This window comes from Mustelus asterias, chromosome 21, assembly GCF_964213995.1.
Source record: "Mustelus asterias chromosome 21, sMusAst1.hap1.1, whole genome shotgun sequence".
NCBI classification, from domain to species: domain Eukaryota; kingdom Metazoa; phylum Chordata; class Chondrichthyes; order Carcharhiniformes; family Triakidae; genus Mustelus; species Mustelus asterias.
The window spans coordinates 37,014,932-37,035,507 of record NC_135821.1 but is presented as its reverse complement, the minus strand read 5'-3'; the positions used below and the strand labels follow the sequence as shown (position 1 = coordinate 37,035,507).

At 47.9% G+C, this 20,576-nt stretch overlaps 1 pseudogene; it reads right to left on the bottom strand.

Annotated features, from left to right (window-relative positions):
- Window positions 1-4,505: 4,505 nt before the first annotated feature.
- Window positions 4,506-4,669, bottom strand: LOC144509620 (U2 spliceosomal RNA; annotated as a pseudogene).
- Window positions 4,670-20,576: the final 15,907 nt, after the last annotated feature.

Here is a 20,576-nt window from a genome sequence, read left to right as displayed (position 1 = left end):
TGGATGCAACTATACCTGTGATACTGCAGACTACTCACACTGACTCCCAGGCCTGAGCAGAAGCAGCCACTCCAGGAAGCATGGGAAACACGCAGGCCTACAGGTGAGAGTGAGACAATGTGGTTCCAAGGCCCCCACCCCCCCCCAACTTACTCCTGGCAAATGTCCAACCTCTTGAAAATAAGTTAGATGAACTGAGACTGCTGTGTGCTCCGTTTCATGGAGATATGGCTCACTCCTGCTTCACTGGACTGTGCCCTACAACTGGAGGGTTTCTCAATCCACTGAATGGACTGCATGGTGGCCTCAGCCGAGGGTGGGGGAGGTGGGGGTCTACATTCTAATCAACATCACTTGGTGCTCAGACGTGGCAACACTGGCGAGTTTCTGCTCCCCAGACCTAGAGTACCTGACACTGAAATGCACACCTATTACCTGCCGCGGGAGTTCACCTCTGTTACCCTGACAGCAGTTTACATCCCACCCCATGCGGATGACACCACTGTAGTGGATCAGATCTCAAACAATGATGAGACAGAGTACCAGAAAGAGGTAGAGAATCTGGTGAACTGGTGCAATGACAATAAATTCTCCCTCAATATCAACAAAACAAAGGAGATAGTCATCGACTTCAAGAAACGTAGTGGAGGACATGCCCCTCTCTACATCAACGGTGATGAAGTGGAAATGGTTGAGAGCTTCAAGTTCTAGGTGTTCTGATCACCAACAATCTATCCTGGTCCCTCCATGCCGACGCTATAGTTAAGACAGCCCAGCAACGCTTCTTCTTTCTCTGAAGGCTCAGGAAATTTGGCATGTCAGCTACGACTCTCACCAATTTTTACAGATGAACCATAGAAAGCATCCTTTCCAGATATATCACAGCTTGGAATGGCTCCTGCTCTGACCAAGACCACAAGAAACTACAAAGGGTTGTGAATATAACATCACGCAAACCAGCCTCCCATCCATTGACTCTGTCTACACTTCCCGCTGCCTCGGAAAAGCAGCCAGCATAATCAAGGACCCTACACACCTCGGACATACTCTGTTCCACCTTTTCCTGTCAGGAAAAAGATACAAAAGTCTGAAAACACATACCAACCGACTCAAGAACAGCTTCTTCCTTGCTGCCATCGACTTTTGAATGGTCCTATTAAGCTGATCTTTCTCTTCACCCTATCTGTAACTGCAACACTGTATTCTGCATACTATCCTTTCCTTCTTCCTTATGTACTCTATGAACGGAATGCACAGCGCACAAGAAACAATACTTTTCACTGTATCCCAATACATGTGACAGTAATGAATCAAATCAAATCAAGCACCTCAGATTGCAACTTGAATTATGTAGACAACTTTTAAATACTTCTGCACCATTTGTAATGACCATTTTGAAATGTCTGTAATGTTCCTTTGACTGTGTTGAAGCACCTCAGATTGTAACATGATATATGTGGAAACCTGATTATTATTGCACTTTGTGTGATGGCCAGTTTGAAATGTTTGCAATGTTCTTTGAGATATGTTATGAATAAAGTATATTTTTGCAGAAGAAAAGATGTGGAGTCTCGCTATCAGAGGCTTTGGTCCTTGATGAATATTTTTTGAGAAATCTGGGCTGACATTCCAGTGCAGTACTGAGAGACTGTCCACACTATCAGAGATGCCATTTTTTTACTAAGACGTTGGTCTTGTGAGGGACATAAAAGATCCCATAACACTACTCGAAGCACAAAGACTTGTTGCGCACAGATTGACTGCTGTCTTTCTGACGCTACAACAGGAATTACTTTTTAATGAAGTTCTTCAGTCAGTACTAAACCTGGTGAAGCACTCTGACATCCTGAGGTCATGAAAGGTGTGAGAGAAATGCAGGTGGCTTCTATCAGTCACTGTGCTGTGTGGGGAAGTTGAGAGATGGTCGACTGTCTGTCCCATCGACCGGGGGGAGGGGTGAATCCAAAAAACAGCATGAAGGAAATAATCGATAAATGGGAAATGAAGAGCAGATAAAAACAGATGAGGGAGAAGTCAACCGAATGCTTGTTAACTGTAATTATCCTCGTCTACTTCTCGTGTAAATTTCAATCGGTTATTCGGAAGCCTAAGGCAAATCATGCATGTTCTTCTGATGATTTGATTGTTAGTTTCCTTGTATGGAGATGTGTTTCAGTGTGATGTGACCATTTGGACAATGCCTGTGTCTGAGATAAATATGCAGAGTGGCAGCTGCTGTACCCGTATTGTTACACAATGCGACACTCGCCTAAATGCTTCCTCCAAGTGAGCAAACCCTTGTTCACTTGAGTAGGAGGCTGGTCAGGAGCCTTGCACACAAGTCTCTTCCTGAGCTGTGTGTTATGACTGTTCCTTGGAGAGAGGAAAGCACCCGATGGAGGGGTCAGCTGCTCATAAAGTTTAGATAAAACGCAGTGTATTGTTTGTGTAGCGTCTCGGGGGCTGTCATGGAGCTTTTCAGGGACTGCAGCAAACATTTCTTTCATTACCATCACAATGAGGAGCCGAGCAGGCCCCCCCAGCTGCTCTGTGAGGCACTCTTACACAGGACCTCATGCTCCACTAAACATGTCAATTGCAATCTTCAGATGGTCACCATCAAAAGAATGCTTCCTGTAGCAGTGTTCCCTCTGCTTTAGTGCGATTCAGTCTTATTGGCTTAATAGATCGAAACAAGCTCTCTGTGTGTGTCTGAATTCGCTGCTCTCAATGTTGCTGCTCAATATTCCAGGATCGCAAAAAGAACGCCTGAGCTTCTTTCCTCCCACTGCCAACTCCCTCCTCCACCCTCATCTTCAAAAAGTGTGGGGAGCGCACGGATGCCTTTGTCAATAAGATTAATTAACCAGCTAATCAGCTACCTCTGTCACTTCCCTCACTTCCCCTTGCCCAACAATATCTTGCATTTCTAAATTACCTTTAACATAATAAAACACTTCACTGTGCACAACAAAATATAACAGTCACATGAGGAGACATTAGATCAGATGACCAAAAGCTTGGCCATCTTAAAGGAGGAAGGTGATATGGAGAGGCAGAGAAGGAACTGCCAGAGCTTGGGGCCTAGTCACAGAAGGCAGGGCCACCAATGGCGGAGCAATTAAAATCAGAGACCAGAATTAGATGATTGCAGACGTAGAACCATAGGAATGATACTGCATAGAAGGGGGGGGGCATTCAGCCCAACTTGCTCATGCTGACCCAGTCACCCATATCTTGGAGGATGGTGGGGCTGGAGGAGATAACAGAAATGACAAAAGCAAAAACGTGAAGGAATTTGTAAACAAGGATGAGACTTTTAAAATCAAGAGGTTTCTTCACCTGGAGATAATGCAGGTTAGGCAGCACAGGGCTGATAGGGGAATGGGATGCAGGAGGCATGTGAAGACACTGCCAGCTGAGTTCTGGATGATCTCAAGTTCATTAAGAAATCTCACAACACCAGGTTAAAGTCCAACAGGTTTATTTGGCAGCACAAACTTTCGGAGTCTCGCTCCTTCATCAGGTGAGCGAGGAGTTGTGTTCACAAACAGGGCATATACAGACACAAACTCAATTTACAAGATAATGCAGGAATGTTCCCTTCCAGTTGGGGAACACTTCAGCAGTCACGAACATTCAGCCTCTAAACTTCGAATAAGCGTTCTCCAAGGCGGCCTTCACGACACACGACAACGCAGAATTGCTGAGCAGAAACTGATAGCCAAGTTCCGCACACATGAGGACGGCCTCAACCGGGATCTTGGGTTCACGTCACACTATCTGTAACCCCCATGATTTGCCTGGGCTTGCAAAATCTCACTAACTGTCCTGGCTGGAGACAATACACATCTCTTTAACCTGTGCTTAACCCTCTCTCCACACACATTGTCTGTACCTTTAAGACTTGATTACCTGTAAAGATTCGCATTCCAACCATTATCTTGTAAATTGAGTTTGTGTCTGTATATGCCCTGTTTTTTTTTTACTTTTCCAATTCAATCAAATCAAATCCAATTCAGAGTCTCCAACAAGTTGAGACATTTCAGATCCAGGCTGACACGGTAGCACAGTGGTTAGCACTGCTGCTTCACAGCTCCAGGGTCCCGGGTTCGATTCCTGGCTCGCGTCACTGTCTGTGTGGAGTTTGCACATTCTCCTCGTGTCTGCATGGGTTTCCTCCGGGTGCTCTAGTTTCCTCCCACAGTCCAAAGATGTGCGGGTTAGGTTGATTGGCCAGGTTAAAAAAAAAAAATTGCCCCTTAGAGTCCTGAGATGTGTAGGTTAGAGGGATTAGTGGGTAAATATGTGGGGGTAGGGCCTGGGTGGGATTGTGGTCGGTGCAGACTCGATGGGCCGAATGGCCTCCTTCTGCACTGTAGGGTTTCTATGATTTCTATGATAACCCTTATAAAAAAAAAGACAGGGCAAGCGACCAAATTGTCCTGTCCTGGGCCTGATCTACATGAGCCAAGCTGATTGGAGGAGGGGGAGGTTTCCTCCTCCAAGGCTTGAGCTCATTTGCATCTTAGCCAAAAGGCCGAGATGCCGCTTTTAAAAATTGCTTCATATGAAACATATGAAGCTTCAATGTAACCTAATGACCTCAACCAAGTGCAGCATCCAATCCATACTACACTTGATCTTAGCCAAAAGGCCGAGAAGCGATCTGTTTGTGAACACAACTCCTCACTCACCTGATGAAGGAGGAGCGCTCCGAAAACTTGTGCTGCCAAATAAACCTTTTGGACTTTAACCTGGTGTTGTGAGACTTCTTACTGTGCTCACCCCAGTCCAACGCCGGCATCTCCACATCATGATCTCAAGTTTACAGAGGGTAGAATGTGGGAGAGCAGCCAGAAATGTGCTATAATAGTCAGATCTAGAGGTAATGAGAGCATGGGTGAGGGTTTCAGCAGCAGACAAGCTGAGATGGGTGATGTTACTGAGGTGGAAACGGGCAATCGTGTTTTGCACAAAATGTGATGCAAAGCTTATCTCAGGATCAGTTATGACACAAAGATTGCAGTCTAATTTAGGCTGACTTAAACTTGGATTTAGTCCAGTTTAGAATGTTGCCAGGGAGAGGAATGGAATGAGTAGTTAGGGAACAGAGTTTGGAGCTGGAACCGACAACAATTACTTCAGGCTACCAGTATTTAATTGGAGGAAATTTCTGCTCATCCGTGTTATGTATGTTGGGGCATGCCCCTTTAAAAGGAATGGGCAGGGGACCTGGGACTCAAGCTCCACCTGCTGATGATGTTGGAGAACAGACGTGTTAATAAACAGTTCCAATTAGTTTACTTCCACCTACCTCATGGTCTTTTATTAGTCTTTATATCAGACTCAAACATAATAATACAATACTGGGTGTTGGTTAACTGTCATAATAAGGGTGGAGGAATCGAGAGAGGGGGAGCTGGGAGTCATCAACAGTCATGTGAAAACTAAAGTCATGCTTGTGGATGATGTCCCCAGTGGGTAGCATGGAGATGAGAATGGGAGGAACATGGATGGATCCTTAGGACATCAGAGGTAACAGTGAGGGAGTGGGAAGAGAAACCATTCTGGTTGTGATAGATAAGAATGGAACCAGGGAAGAGCAAGTAGGCGAAAGTGGAGAGGGTGCGGTCAAACCATGTCAAACCGAGATGGTGTGGTCAAACCATGTCAAAGGCTGCAGACAGGTCAAAAAGAATGAGGAGGAAAAGTTTACCACTGTCACAGCCACACAGGATTTAATTTGTGACTTTGATAACAGCCATTTTATTATCGTGATAGACATGGAAACCTAATTGGAAGGATTCAAAGATGGAGCTCCAGGAAAGATGGGCAAGGACTGGGAAGGTGAGAATACATTCAAGGACTTTAAGAGAGGTTGGAGATGGGACGGTAATGTGCAAAGGTGGAGGGAGGTTGAGGGTTGTATTTTTGAGGAGGGGGCGGCACGGTGGCACAGTAGTTAGCACTGCTGCCTCACAGCGCCAGGGACCTGGGTTCAATTCCAGCATTGGGTGACTGTGCAGAGTTTGCATGTTCTCCCTGAGTCTGCGTGGGTTTTCTCCGGGTGCTCCGGTTTAGAATCATAGAAATCCTACAGTACAGAAAGAGGCCATTCGGCCCATCGAGTCTGCACCGACCACAATCCCACCCAGGCCCTACCCCCATATCTTACCCGCTAATCCCTCTAATCTACACATCCCAGGACACTAAGGGGCAATTTTAGCATGGCCAATCAGCCTAACCCGCAAATCTTTGGACTCTCAGTCCAAAGATGTGCAGGTTAGGTGTATTGGCCATGGTGAATGCATGCGTTTATGGGGGTAGAGATGGGAGGGCCTGGTAGGGTGCTCTTTCGGAGAGTCAGTGCAGACTCAATGGGGCCAAATAGCCTCCTTCTGCACTGTAGGTATTCTACAGTTCTATGGGATGATGGCAGTATTAGAGGGAGGGACATCACATTCAGCTGTCTTGTGGTGTGGTGGATAGTGTCCCTGCCTCAGAGCCAGAAGCTCTGGGTTTGAGTCCCACCCCAGCACTTGATGGCCAAGGAAGGTGCGTTCATAACATAACCAAACAGAATGATTATCAAACCTGCGAATCCTTCCAACACGCCAGTAGCTGGCGGTAAGAGCGGTACAGACTCCTGGTCAGCTACGCTTGATGTGGAGTGGCGCCCCTCAAGCTGTAGGCCTCTGGAGACAGACAAGTGACCTGTTTCAGGAATAACTAGCTCTGGAAACAGATGAACATTTGCCTGGTGCGGTTCAGGAAGAGAAATAAAAACATCACCTGCAGAAAGAGAAGATTAACAATATCGGCTAATATGGGGAGTTGGATGGTCAGCAGTTTAGTAGGAATCCCTAAAAACCTCTGAGATATCTACACTCTCCTAACTTTAGTATCTTGAGGCTCCCTGATTTTAATTGTTCCATCTTTGATGCTTTCAGCTGCCACGGTCCTAAGCACTGGAATTCCCTTACAAAGTTTCTCTGGCAGTGTTCTTTGTTAACTGCCCAATTCCCCTCCTTTGAGATGTTCCTAGAAAAGCCTCCCCTTTGACCAAACTTTTTGTCAGCTGTCCTGGAATCTCCTGTGGCTAAGTGTCAAAAATATTGTCATTGATATTGTTCTTGTTTAGCTTTTTGGGACATTTTGCTCTGTTATAGGAGTTATGTAAATGCAAATTCTTGTTGTTATGGTTTCCTCCTTTAAGATGCTCCTTAAAACCTCCATCTCTTTGACAAAGCTATTGGTCATTATACCCTATGTGGTGAACCATAGATGGTTACCACTATGGGTACTGAACCATAGATGGTTATCACTATGGGTACTTGTACATATGTTACTCTTGTTACTGTTGGGGTTAGGGTTGGGGTTAGGGTTGGGGTGTTCCACCTGTTAGCATTGTGCTGTGGTACACTCCGTTTGGCTCCGCCTTCTTATAGGAGTATAAAGGTCACTGCCACTTCCTAGTGACCCTTAGTCTGGGATAGTATTGTTAAGCAGTATGCTCTATTCTTGTTGCGAATAAAAGCCTTTATTCCCGGGTACGATCTAGCTTCCCGAGTGGATTAATCGCGCATCAATTTTATTCGCAACAAATTTTGTTCAGAAAAAAAAAATGGAGCAGATGCTGAAACCTGATCGGCTAACCTTGGATCCGCGTGCCGCTGGAGCGCGAACACTTTCGACCATTGGTTGAAGTGTTTCCAGGATTACATCGACGCCTCGACAGCAGTCCAGACCGACGCCGACAGATTGCGGGCCCTCCACGCAAGGGTGAGCGACACTGTGTATGCAACAATCCGTGATTCCCAAGATTACAAAGAGGCCATCGAATTACTCAAGAAGCTGTACCATAAACCGCCAAACGAGATTCATGCTCGTCACCTACTAGCCACTCGACGGCGGCAGCCCGGCGAAATGACGGGACAGTACCTGCGCGAACTTCAGCAGCTCGCCAGAGCCTGCAATTGCAAGCCAGTGTCGGCTACTCAGTACACTAACGATTTGATCCGAGATGCGTTCGTGGCGGGAATTGGCTCATCCTATATTCGCCTGCGGCTGCTAGAGCAAGGTAACTTAGACCTAGCTAAAACGGTAGAATTGGCCGATGCGATGGAAACGGCCTCCAGAAGTCTTGAAACCTACCCCACCGACCATGTGGGAACATCGTGGCAAGTACAGCCACCGCCTCAACTGTACCCGGCGGCTCCTCGGAACTGCGCGATAATGCTCTCAACTTCAGACCTGACGGCTGCGGCAGCTCCAGGAGGCCCACGGTGCTATTTCTGCGGATTGGTGAAGCACCCTCGTCAGAGATGTCCGGCCAGGACGGTATTTTGCTCCGCCTGTGGGAAGAAAGGGCACTATGCAAAAGTGTGCCGAGCAAAGCCCCCTTCCAATCCAAGCAGTGCTGCGTGTGACTCCCCAGGATCCGTCTCCTCGTCTCCGGCTTCGTCGATGTCTTCAACCACGTGCGATTCACGGGCGCCGCCATTTCTGATGACGACGACGCAAGACACGTGCGACCTGCGGGTGCCACCGCTTTCAACGCTATCGACCACGTGCGATCCGTGGGCGCAGCCATTTTGGTCGACACCGGCCGCAGAAGACCAGCAGGGGTCCTCGTCGTCGACTATCTCAGCTGCCTGCAGTTACACTCGGGATCCAACAGTGGCGTCAATCATCCTGGACCAGGCCAAGCCTCACAGACTCGACAAGTCCATGATGGACATAGAGGTAAACGGGCGCCTGACACATTGCCTGTTTGACAGCGGGAGCACGGAGAGCTTCATCCATCCGGATACAGTGAAACGGTGCGCTCTCCGCGTGCAAACTGTCAGGCGGACAATCTCTATGGCGTCGAGGTCCCGATCTGTTATTGTTCTTGGGAGCTGTGTGATAACCTTAACGGTGCGGGGCACAGTTTACGAGAACTTCAGGCTCCTCGTGTTACCGCACCTTTGCGCTCCGGTACTCCTGGGGCTAGACTTTATGGTCCACCTGAAGAGTGTGACCCTGCAGTACGATGGGCCACTCCCTCCACTTTCAGTGGGAGAACAGCAGCCTCCAAATAGTCCAGCGCGCTCCACATGCAGTCTCTTGACACTCAAAATTACCCCGCCTTCCTTATTTGAAAATCTCGTGCCAGGCTGCAAGCCCATCGCGACTAAGAGCAGGCGTTACAGCGCTGAGGATCGGATCTTTATTCGATCTGAGGTTCAGCAGCTCCTCAGGGAAGGGGTCATTCAACCTAGCACTAGCCCATGGAGAGCACAAGTCGTGGTGGTCAAGACTGGAGACAAGCCCCGGATGGTCATAGACTATAGTCAGACCATTAATAGGTACACGCAGCTGGACGCGTATCCTCTCCCGCGCATATCTGACATGGTCAACCAGATTGCGCAGTACCGGGTGTTCTCCACCATCGACTTGAAGTCAGCCTACCACCAGCACCCCATTCACCCAGAGGATCGAAAATACACGGCCTTTGAGGCGGATGGCCATCTCTACCACTTCTTAATAGTCCTTTTCGGTGTCACTAATGGGGTCTTGGTCTTCCAGCGTGAGATGGACCGAATGGTGGACCAAAACGGACTACGGGCTACCTTCCCGTACCTGGACAACGTCACTATCTGCGGCCATGACCAGCAGGACCACGACGCCAACCTCCAGAAGTTTTTACGCACTGCGTCTCTCCTGAACCTGACCTATAACAGGGAGAAGTGCGTATTTAACAAGCACCGCCTAGCAATCCTTGGATACGTCGTGGAAAACGGGGTCATCGGCCCCGATCCAGACCGTATGCGTTCCCTCCTTGAACTTCCCCTACCCACTAGCATCAAAGCACTGAGAAGATGCTTAGGTTTCTTCTCGTATTATGCACAGTGGGTTCCCAATTACGCGGACAAAGCCCATCCACTCATAAAGTCTACCTCTTTTCCCCTGACAGCAGAGGCTCGCCTAGCCTTTGAAAGGATAAAAGCCGACATCGCAAAAGCCACGATGCACGCTGTCGATGAGTCCATCCCCTTTCAGGTGGAGAGTGATGCATCTGATTTCGCCCTGGACGCCACACTTAACCAGGCGGGCAGGCACGTCGCCTTTTTCTCTCGCACCCTCCAAGGCCCTGAAATTCGGCACTCCTCGGTGGAAAAAGAGGCTCAGGCCATTGTGGAGGCCGTCCGGCATTGGCGCCATTATTTGGCTGGCAAACAATTTACCCTGCTCACGGACCAGCGGTCCGTGGCCTTCATGTTCAACAACACGTTAAGGGGTAAGATCAAAAATGATAAAATCTTGAGGTGGAGAATCGAACTCTCCACCTACAACTATGATATCATGTACCGTCCGGGGAAGCTCAATGAGCCCTCAGATGCCCTGTCACGTGGAACATGTGCCAGTGTGCAGGAGGACCGGCTACAGGCCCTCCACAATGATCTCTGCCATCCGGGGATCACTCGGCTCTTCCATTTTGTAAAGGCCCGGAATCTGCCCTACTCCATAGAAGATGTCAGGTCGATAACTCGAAGCTGCCACGTATGTGCAGAGTGCAAGCCGCACTTCTACCGGCCTGACAAGGCACACCTCATTAAGGCCAATCGCCCTTTTGAACGACTGAGTGTCGATTTCAAGGGCCCCCTTCCTTCGACAGATCGGAATGTGTATTTCCTCAACGTGGTTGACGAGTACTCCCGATTCCCCTTTGCCATCCCCTGTTCTGACATGTCCGCTGCCACGGTCATCAAAGCCCTGCGGAGTCTTTTTACCCTGTTCGGCTACCCCAGTTATATCCACAGTGATAGGGGTTCATCGTTTATGAGCGACGACTTGAGGCAATACCTGCTCTCTAAAGGAATTGCCTCAAGTAGGACTACGAGTTACAACCCCAGGGTTAACACGCAGGTCGAAAGAGAAAACGCTACAGTCTGGAAGGCTGTCTTACTGGCGTTAAGGTCTAGGGGTCTTCCAGTCTCCCGTTGGCAAGAGGTACTTTCTGATGCGCTCCATTCAATCCGGTCCCTCCTGTGTACGGCAACCAACGCTACCCCACATGAGCGGATGTTTACCTTCCCGAGGAAGTCTTCCTCTGTGACCTCACTGCCGTCTTGGTTGACGTACTCAGGACCTGTCCTCCTGCGGCGGCATGTTAGGGCCCGCAAGTCCGACCCTTTGGTTGAACAGGTCCATCTCCTCCACGCCAACCCTCAAAGAACAAAGAACAGTACAGCACAGGAAACAGGCCCTTCGGCCCTCCAAGCCTGTGCCGCTCCTTGGTCCAACTAGACCAATCGTTTGTATCCCTCCATTCCCAGGCTGCTCATGTGACTATCCAGGTAAGTCTTAAACGATGTCAGCGTGCCTGCCTCCACCACCCTACTTGGCAGCGCATTCCAGGCCCCCACCACCCTCTGTGTAAAAAACATCCCTCTGATATCTGAGTTATACTTCGCCCCTCTCACCTTGAGCCCGTGACCCCTCGTGATCGTCACCTCCGACCTGGGAAAAAGCTTCCCACTGTTCACCCTATCTATACCCTTCATAATCTTGTACACCTCTATTAGATCTCCCCTCATTCTCCGTCTTTCCAAGGAGAACAACCCCAGTCTACCCAATCTCCCCTCATAGCTAAGACCCTCCATACCAGGCAACATCCTGGTAAACCTTCTCTGCACTCTCTCTAACGCCTCCACGTCCTTCTGGTAGTGCGGCGACCAGAACTGGACGCAGTACTCCAAATGTGGCCTAACCAGCGTTCTATACAGCTGCATCATCAGACTCCAGCTTTTATACTCTATACCCCGTCCTATAAAGGCAAGCATACCATATGCCTTCTTCACCACCTTCTCCACCTGTGTTGCCACCTTCAAGGATTTGTGGACTTGCACACCTAGGTCCCTCTGTGTTTCTATACTCCTGATGACTCTGCCATTTATTGTATAACTCCTCCCTACATTATATCTTCCAAAATGTATCACTTCGCATTTATCCGGATTAAACTCCATCTGCCACCTCTCCGCCTAATTTTCCAGCCTATCTATATCCTGCTGTATTGCCCGACAATGCTCTTCACTATCCGCAAGTCCAGCCATCTTCGTGTCATCCGCAAACTTGCTGATTACACCAGTTATACCTTCTTCCAAATCATTTATATATATCACAAATAGCAGAGGTCCCAGTACAGAGCCCTGCGGAACACCACTGGTCACAGACCTCCAGCCGGAAAAAGACCCTTCGACCACTACCCTCTGTCTCCTATGGCCAAGCCAGTTCTCCACCCATCTAGCCACTTCTCCTTGTATCCCATGAGCCTTAACCTTCTTAACCAACCTGCCATGTGGGACTTTGTCAAATGCCTTACTGAAATCCATATAGACGACATCCACGGCCCTTCCTTCATCAACCGTTTTTGTCACTTCCTCAAAAAACTCCACCAAATTTGTAAGGCACGACCTCCCTCTTACAAAACCATGCTGTCTGTCCCTAATGAGATTGTTCCGTTCTAAATGCACATACATCCTGTCTCTAAGAATCCTCTCCAACAACTTCTCTACCACGGACGTCAAGCTCACCGGCCTATAATTTCCTGGGTTATCCCTGCTACCCTTCTTAAACAACGGGACCACATTCGCTATCCTCCAATCCTCAGGGACCTCACCAGTGTCCAAAGAAGCGACAAAGATTTCCGTCAGAGGCCCAGCAATTTCATCTCTCGTCTCCCTGAGCAGTCGAGGATAGATGCCATCAGGCCCTGGGGCTTTGTCAGTTTTAATGTTCCCTAAAAAACCTAACACTTCCTCTCTTGTAATGGAGATTTTCTCTAACGGGTCAACACCTCCCTCCGAGACACTCCCGGTTAACACGCCCCTCTCCTTCGTGAATACCGATGCAAAGTATTCATTTAGGATCTCCCCTATTCCCTTGGGTTCTAAGCATAATTCCCCTCCTTTGTCCCTGAGAGGTCCGATTTTCTCCCTGACAACTCTTTTGTTCCTAACGTATGAATAGAATGCCTTAGGATTCTCCTTAATCCTGCCTGCCAAGAACATCTCGTGACCTCTTTTTGCCCTTCTAACTCCCCTTTTGAGTTCTTTCCTACTCTCTCTGTATTCCTCCAGAGCTCCATCTGTTTTCAGTTGCCTGGACTTAACGTACGCCTCCCTTTTCATTTTAATCAGATCCTCAATTTCCCTGGTTATCCACGGCTCTCGAATCCTACCTTTCCTATCTTTCCTTTTTACAGGCACATGCCTATCCTGCAGCCTTATCAATAGTTCCTTAAAAGACTCCCACATGCCAGACGCGGACTTACCCTCGAACATCCTCTCCCAATCAACATCCACCAATTCCTGCCTAATCCGGCTATAGTCAGCCTTCCCCCAATTTAGCACCCTGCCCGTAGGACAGCACTCATCCTTGTCCATTACTATCCTAAAGTTAACAGAGTTGTGGTCACTATTTGCCACATGTTCCCCTACCAAAACTTTGACAACCTGACCGGGCTCATTTCCCAGAACTAGGTCCAGTATAGCCCCCTCTCTAGTCGGGCTATCTACATACTGTTCCAAAGAACCTTCCAGTACGCATTTTACAAATTCCTCCCCATCCGGACCCCCAGCTCTAAGCACTTTCCAGTCTGTGCCAGGGAAATTAAAGTCCCCCACTCCAACAACCCTATTTTTTCTGCACCTATCCAGAATCTCCTGACATATCCTTTCCTCCACTTCCCGTGGGCTGTTGGGTGGTCTGTAGTACACCCCCAGCATAGTGACTGCACCCTTCCTGTTTCTGAGTTCCACCCACAGCGACTCAGTACATGACCCCTCTAAGTTGTCTACCCTCTGCACCGCGGTAATATGCTCCTTAACTAATATTGCTACTCCCCCACCTTTTTTAGCCCCTCCTCTGTCTCGCCTAAAACACTTATACCCCGGAATATTCAGCTGCCAGTCCTGTCCTTCTTTTAACCAAGTTTCCGTCACCGCAACCACATCCAAATTCCGCATAAGCATTAAGGCCCTAAGTTCGTCTGTTTTACCCGTCACGCTCCTCGCATTGAAGCAGATGCACTCCAGACCTCCAGGCCTACTCAGGTCATCCTCCTCCAGAGTGCTCCTCTTCTAAGATCGCCTTGCCCTGGCCCCCAGCTCAACCCCAGCCTCAGTATTTACTGACCTACTGTTTTGTTCCCCACCCCCCTGCCACACTAGTTTAAATCCTGCCGAAACACTCTAGCAAAACTCCCAGCCAGGATATTTGCTCCCTTCCAGTTGAGGTGTAACCCATCCTTTCTGTACAGTTGCCATCCTGACTTGAAGATTTCCCAGTTATCTATGAATTTAAAACCCTCCCTCTTGCACCAGTCCTTTAGCCACGCGTTCAACTGTAGAATCTCCCTGTTCCGAGCCTCACTTGTACTAGACACCGGGAGCAGTCCAGAGATTGCTACCCTGGAGGTCTTACTTTTTAGCCTAGCACCCAACTCCCTGAATTTCTCTCGTATGACCCCCCCGCTCTTCCTACCTACATTATTTTCACCAATGTGTACAATCACATCCGTTTGACTACCTTCCTTTTTAAATATGCTTCCTACCCTCTCGGAGACATCCAGTACCCCGGCACCAGGGAGGCAGACTACTATCCTGGATTCTCATTCACTCCCACAGAACCGCCTGTCCGTGCCTCTAACCATTGCGTCCCCCACAACTATCGCTCTCCTAAACCCCTTCTTTCCCTTCCGGACCCCTGAGCCTGTCTCCGTGGAGGCGATCTGGTCCTCGTGGCTTACCCCTGGAGGGTCATCCCCCTCCACAGAATCCAAAACAATATACCTATTTTGGAGGGGGACAACCACAGGGGATCCCTCCACAGACTGCTCACTCCCTTCCCTTCTCCCATCTGTTGCCCATCCCTTTCTTTTATGGGAGACTGCCACTGGGGTACTTTCTGGCACATCACCCTTCTGACTATTACCCCTCCTAACTGTGACCCACGTGTCTTCCTTCCGAGACCCTGGTGTCACTACCTGACTATAACTTTTATCTATTAATCTCTCATTTTCCCTAACTAAACTGAGATCATCGAGCCTCAGCTCCAGCTCCCTTACACGATCCTTCAGGAGTTGCAGTTCCACACATCTGGCACAGATATGGACTTCCGGGAGGCAAGTTGTCTCCAGGAACTCCCACATCCCACACCGAATGCAGTATACTGACCTCCCACTCATACCAGCCATGTCCTTTTTAGTTTTTGGGAGATAAAACAAAAAAGGGGGTGTAACAGAAGAAAAACAAACAACCTTCCTCGCCTTCGCCGAAGCCCTGTGAGCCAAAGCCCTTATAGCTCACACTCTGCTTCCCACTCACTCCACTGCCCGCTCCCGACGCTGCCCGCTGTATACTGCAGCCTACCTTTTATACTTCACGCGCTTAAAAAACCCTTCCCAAACTCCTTAGCAGCCCACTTCCAGTTTTCACTCAAAACTTAAAATTCTACTGCAAAAGTAAAGGCCAAAAAAAAACACACACTTAGCTGACTCATTAAATAAATAAACAATTCAATTAATCTCTCACCAGCACTGCTGCCTCCAATCACTCCCTCTCAGCTTGCTCCAGTGGAACAATGAGCAATGAGCCTATGTGGCATATCCTGACGGGCGAGAGGACACGGTCTCTATCAGAGATCTGGCGCCTGCAGGGGACCTGGAAGCCCCCGTCACTCCCGCACCCCTGGTTAGGATTCCTTTGCCCATTCTCTCCCCTCCTGACACGGCGCGGGCAGCATCGGGACCTCCACTTAATCCTCTTACTCCCGTGTTGATGCGCGATTAATCCACTCGGGAGGCTAGATCGTACCCGGGAATAAAGGCTTTTATTCGCAACAAGAATAGAGCATACTGCTTAACAATACTATCCCAGACTAAGGGTCACTAGGAAGTGCAGTGACCTTTACACTCCTATAGGAAGGCGGAGCCAAACGGAGTGTACCACAGAACAATGCTAACAGGTGGAACACCCCAACCCTAACCCCAACAGTAACAAGAGTAACATATGTACAAGTACCCATAGTGATAACCATCTATGGTTCAGTACCCATAGTGGTAACCATCTATGGTTCAGTACCCATAGTGGTAACCATCTATGGTTCACCACATTCACCCCTCCTTTAAAGACAAAGTCCGGTGGGGTAAAAAAAAACCGAACTGTCCACATGTTCCCAAGTTCAGTCATATCGGAGGTCCGCACCGTCTCTGCGACCTCCGCAGCACTGGCGGTAGTGCCGGTTCTGGTGACCATGGTGTCCCTCTCTCCGAGGTGGTGTCCAGTGACTCCTCCAGTTCCTCACGCACCGGTGGACCTCGAGGTGGCGACAATCTCCTGGAGTCAGGCAAGCTGTACACGGGAGTAAGAGGATTAAGTGGAGGTCCCGATACTGCCCGCACCGTGTCAGGAGGGGAGAGAATGGGCAAAGGAACCCTAACCAGGGGTGCAGGAGCGATGGGGGTTTCCAGGTCCCCTGCAGGCGCCACACGTGTACAGCTTGCCTGAGTCCAGGAGATTGTCGCCACCTCGAGGTCCACAGGTGCGTGAGGAACTGGAGGAGTCACTGGACACCACCTCGGAGAGAGGGACACCACGGTCACCAGAACCGGCACTGGAGCCAGTGCTGCGGAGGTCGCAGAGACGGTGCGGACCTCTGATACGACTGAACTTGTGAACATGTGGACAGTTCGTATTGTCTTTTTACCCCACTGGCCTTTGTTTTTAAAGGAGGGGTGAATGTGGTGAACCATAGATGGTTACCACTATGGGTACTGAACCATAGATGGTTATCACTATGGGTACTTGTACATATGTTACTCTTGTTACTGTTGGGGTTAGGATTGGGGTGTTCCACCTGTTAGCATTGTTCTGTGGTACACTCCGTTTGGCTCCGCCTTCTTATAGGAGTATAAAGGTCACTGCCACTTCCTAGTGACCCTTAGTCTGGGATAGTATTGTTAAGCAGTATGCTCTATTCTTGTTGCGAATAAAAGCCTTTATTCCTGGGTACGATCTAGCCTCCCGAGTGGATTAATCGTGCATCACCCTAACAACACCTTGTGTGGCCTAGTGGCAGATTTTGTTTCATAATGCTCCTGTGATACAATTTGGGATGTGCCATTTATATACTTGTTGTTGTTACTGATAAGGAGAGGAATGTGGCACTGGGAGACAATTTGGGTGCCCTTTGATGCTCAGTGTTGGTACCTAATATTCCCAGGGCAGGTACAGCAGATACAGAATAAAGCTTCCTTTAGTGTCCCATCAAACACATTTCCAGGTCACACCAAGTCATGGTATGACAGATTCTGAGTATTACTGTAAAAAGAGACACACTGTTGAAACTTTTCATCTTGCACTCATCAGGACAGACACAATGTCAAATTTCAAAGGGAGGAACAATTTATACTGCCTGAGAAAAGGAAGCTGGTTGGCAATTCACCCTGATTGATTGAGGCATTGCCATAGAGAATTTGGCATTCTTGCACCTGTCCTGTAACAATGTGTCTCTTTTCAACAACTTCCAGCTCAGTAAATGCAGTTGGTTATAGAGAAAAGCTCCCTCTGCATTGTCTCCATCAAATACTCCCCAGACAGGTACAGCATGGGGTCAGATACAGAGTAACACTCACTGTACACTGTCTCCATCAAACATTCCCAGGACAGGTACTGCACAGCGTTAGATATAAAATAAAGCTCCCTCTATACCAATGGTGGGCAACCTGCATCTCAGGGGCCATATGCAGCCCATCTGGGTTCTGAGTGCGGCCCCGAGACATTTTGTTGACTGTTGCCCACAAGCAGGGTTGCGACATTCCACTGAGTTCCGTCCATGTAGTTTTTTTTCCTACCAGTATGACTGAAGTGATACGCATGTAAAGCAAGGGCAAGTGAAGTGAGGTGTGTTGATTGCTCACATTGACTGTGAGAGCCGTGCGCTTCCTCTGTGTCCAAAGTGTAAATATTTATTCTGTTTTTACCATTTGAAGTTGATGACAGTTCTGTTAATAAATAAATTATTAAAAATCTTCTATAACACATTATGAAATATTCGACGTGTGTTAAATATATTTAATCTTATTCATGGGGTCATGGTTAGTGAACAAGCCTGATTTCAATCTTGTGGCCCACTGAGATGAAGGAGGGCCACTAATACAGCCCACTCACTAGCCTACGTTGCCCATCACTGGTCTACACTGTCCACATCAAACACTCCTCTACAGGTGTGTTGAAAGATAATGTGATAGCTTGGCCCCTTTAAGGGGACATTCCCTAAGGGTCACATGGTCGGGCTGGACCCTATGAAGGAAGCTGAGCCAATTGAGTGCAAGGGCATGTTTCCCAGGCCGGGAAACAATCCACAGTGGGAGCCAGGGAGGAGTAGTGTACAGTCACACGGTTATCCTGTCTGACCTTGTTGTAAATATAATTATTTTTTGTCGGTAATAAAGCCTTTTGTTCTTAAGTATCATCAAGTAACCCTTGATTTATTACACTGGCGATGAGGAAAAACTTCCCATGTTCTTGGAGATCGCAGTGCACAGCTAGAAGGGGAAGAGACTGAACATCTAAAATGAGAAGAAGCAAGATACAAGTGTATGTTAAAATGCCTTTGATCGGAAAAATAGAACCATTTCAACCCTGAAGTAGAAATCTGGGGACTGGGGAAAGGTTGTGTTACTGCTTTGTAGCAAATGAGGTAACAACTGAAGTAAAGTGGAAGGTTATTCTGCTCACAGTTTGTGGCCCACAGACTTACAGCTTAATCAGAAGTTTAGCATCACCTGATGCTCCAGATAAGAAATCTTTTGACCAAATAGTTGCGCTGCTTAAAAATCATTTCAACCCCTTACCCTCAATCATTATGTCGAGGTACAAATTTCACTCAGCAGTCCTAGAGGTAGGGAAGACAGTCTCAAGCTTCATGGCCAGATTGAGAGGGTTAGCAGAGCATTGCAAATTTGGTCCAGCATTCGGAGAAACATTAAGGGACCGTTTGGGCTGTGGTATAAACAGCCCAATAATACAAAAGAAGTAACTGGCTGAGATCAAAATCTCTCTAGAAAAAGCTGTGTAGCTGAACCAGGAGATTGAATGTACAGAACAAGGTGTGCGGAAAGATAGTGTGATAGCTTGACCCCGAGTCGCAAGGAGTGCCAAATGAGGTAAACCGCTTGTGGTGGGAAACGGCTGTTGTGAAGGGAAACTCAAATGCAGGTACTGAAGAGCTCAATAAAAGGGATACAGCATTGAGGGCAGATGCTTGTTTTTTGGTGTGGGTGAGAACACTTCCAAAAAACTTGCCGATGTAAAAATGATGTGTTTCCGGTACAACAAAAAGGGTCATTTACAAGCATGTTGCAGAGTGAAGCTGTCAGGACAGAATGTGCAAACAAAACCCCCACAATGATTAGTTTTACTCCTATGAAGAAACTGGATGAGGAGCACCTCAAGGGACCTGAGTCATTTACCCTAAACCAGGTCCAAGTGAGTAAAGTGTCCCCGAGAGATAGCCTTGATGGTAAATAGCGGGCTGTTTAAAATGGTAGTCGACACAGGGGCTGCTGCTACAGTCATAGGGGAGCAGGGATTTGTTACTTGCAAAAAGGGCTCAGACCCTTGAGATTGAATGGGTTTGGAGCTATCTTATTTACCTATACAGGAGAAACATTGCAGACTTCAGGGACAGCAACAGTCACTGTGTCCTACAGGAGTCAGACGACACAGTCTTGGTAATTAATGGTCATTCACCTTGTTTAATGGAGTGTGATTGGCTCAAGCAGATTAAGCTGAATTGGTCAGAGATATTAAATCAGCGAGATGGAGGTTTTCAGGAGCTGCTGTATAAATATCCCAAGGTCTTCCAAAATGAACAAGGACATATAAGGGGAGCTCAAGCTAAAATACATTTGAATGCCGAGGCAACATCGAAATTCTTCAGGGCTCGCCCAGTTCCCTATGCCCTTTATCAGAAGGTTGAAGTCGAAGTCCAGAGACTGGAAGTTTTGGGTCTCATAAAGCCTGTTCAATTCTGAGAATGGTCAACACCCATAGCCCCAATCGTAAAACTGGATCGGACTGTGAGAATTTGTGGGGATTATAAATTGACAGTTAATAGAGGAGCTCAAATAGACAGATAGCCCATTTATCAATCTGAAGACCTCTACGCAAAACTAGCTAGAGGATTAAAATATACCAAGTTAGACCTCAGTCACTCTTCCAGCAATTGGAATTGGACAAGAACTCACAGAAACTGGTAACCATCAAAACTCAAGGGTTTAAATCGGTATACATGCCTGCCTTTTGGAGTCTCATCAGCCTGTGCCATCTTCAAACATACAATAGAAAGTCTATTACAAGGCATCCCAAATGTAATGGTTTATCTCGACAATGTTTTAATTATTGGAACCTCATCTGAAGAATACAGGACAAACTTGGAGGAAGTTTTAAAGTGATTTAAAGAATCAGGGTCAGACTGAAACAGGAGAAATGTACTTTCCAGGCAGACAAAGTTATTTATTTAGG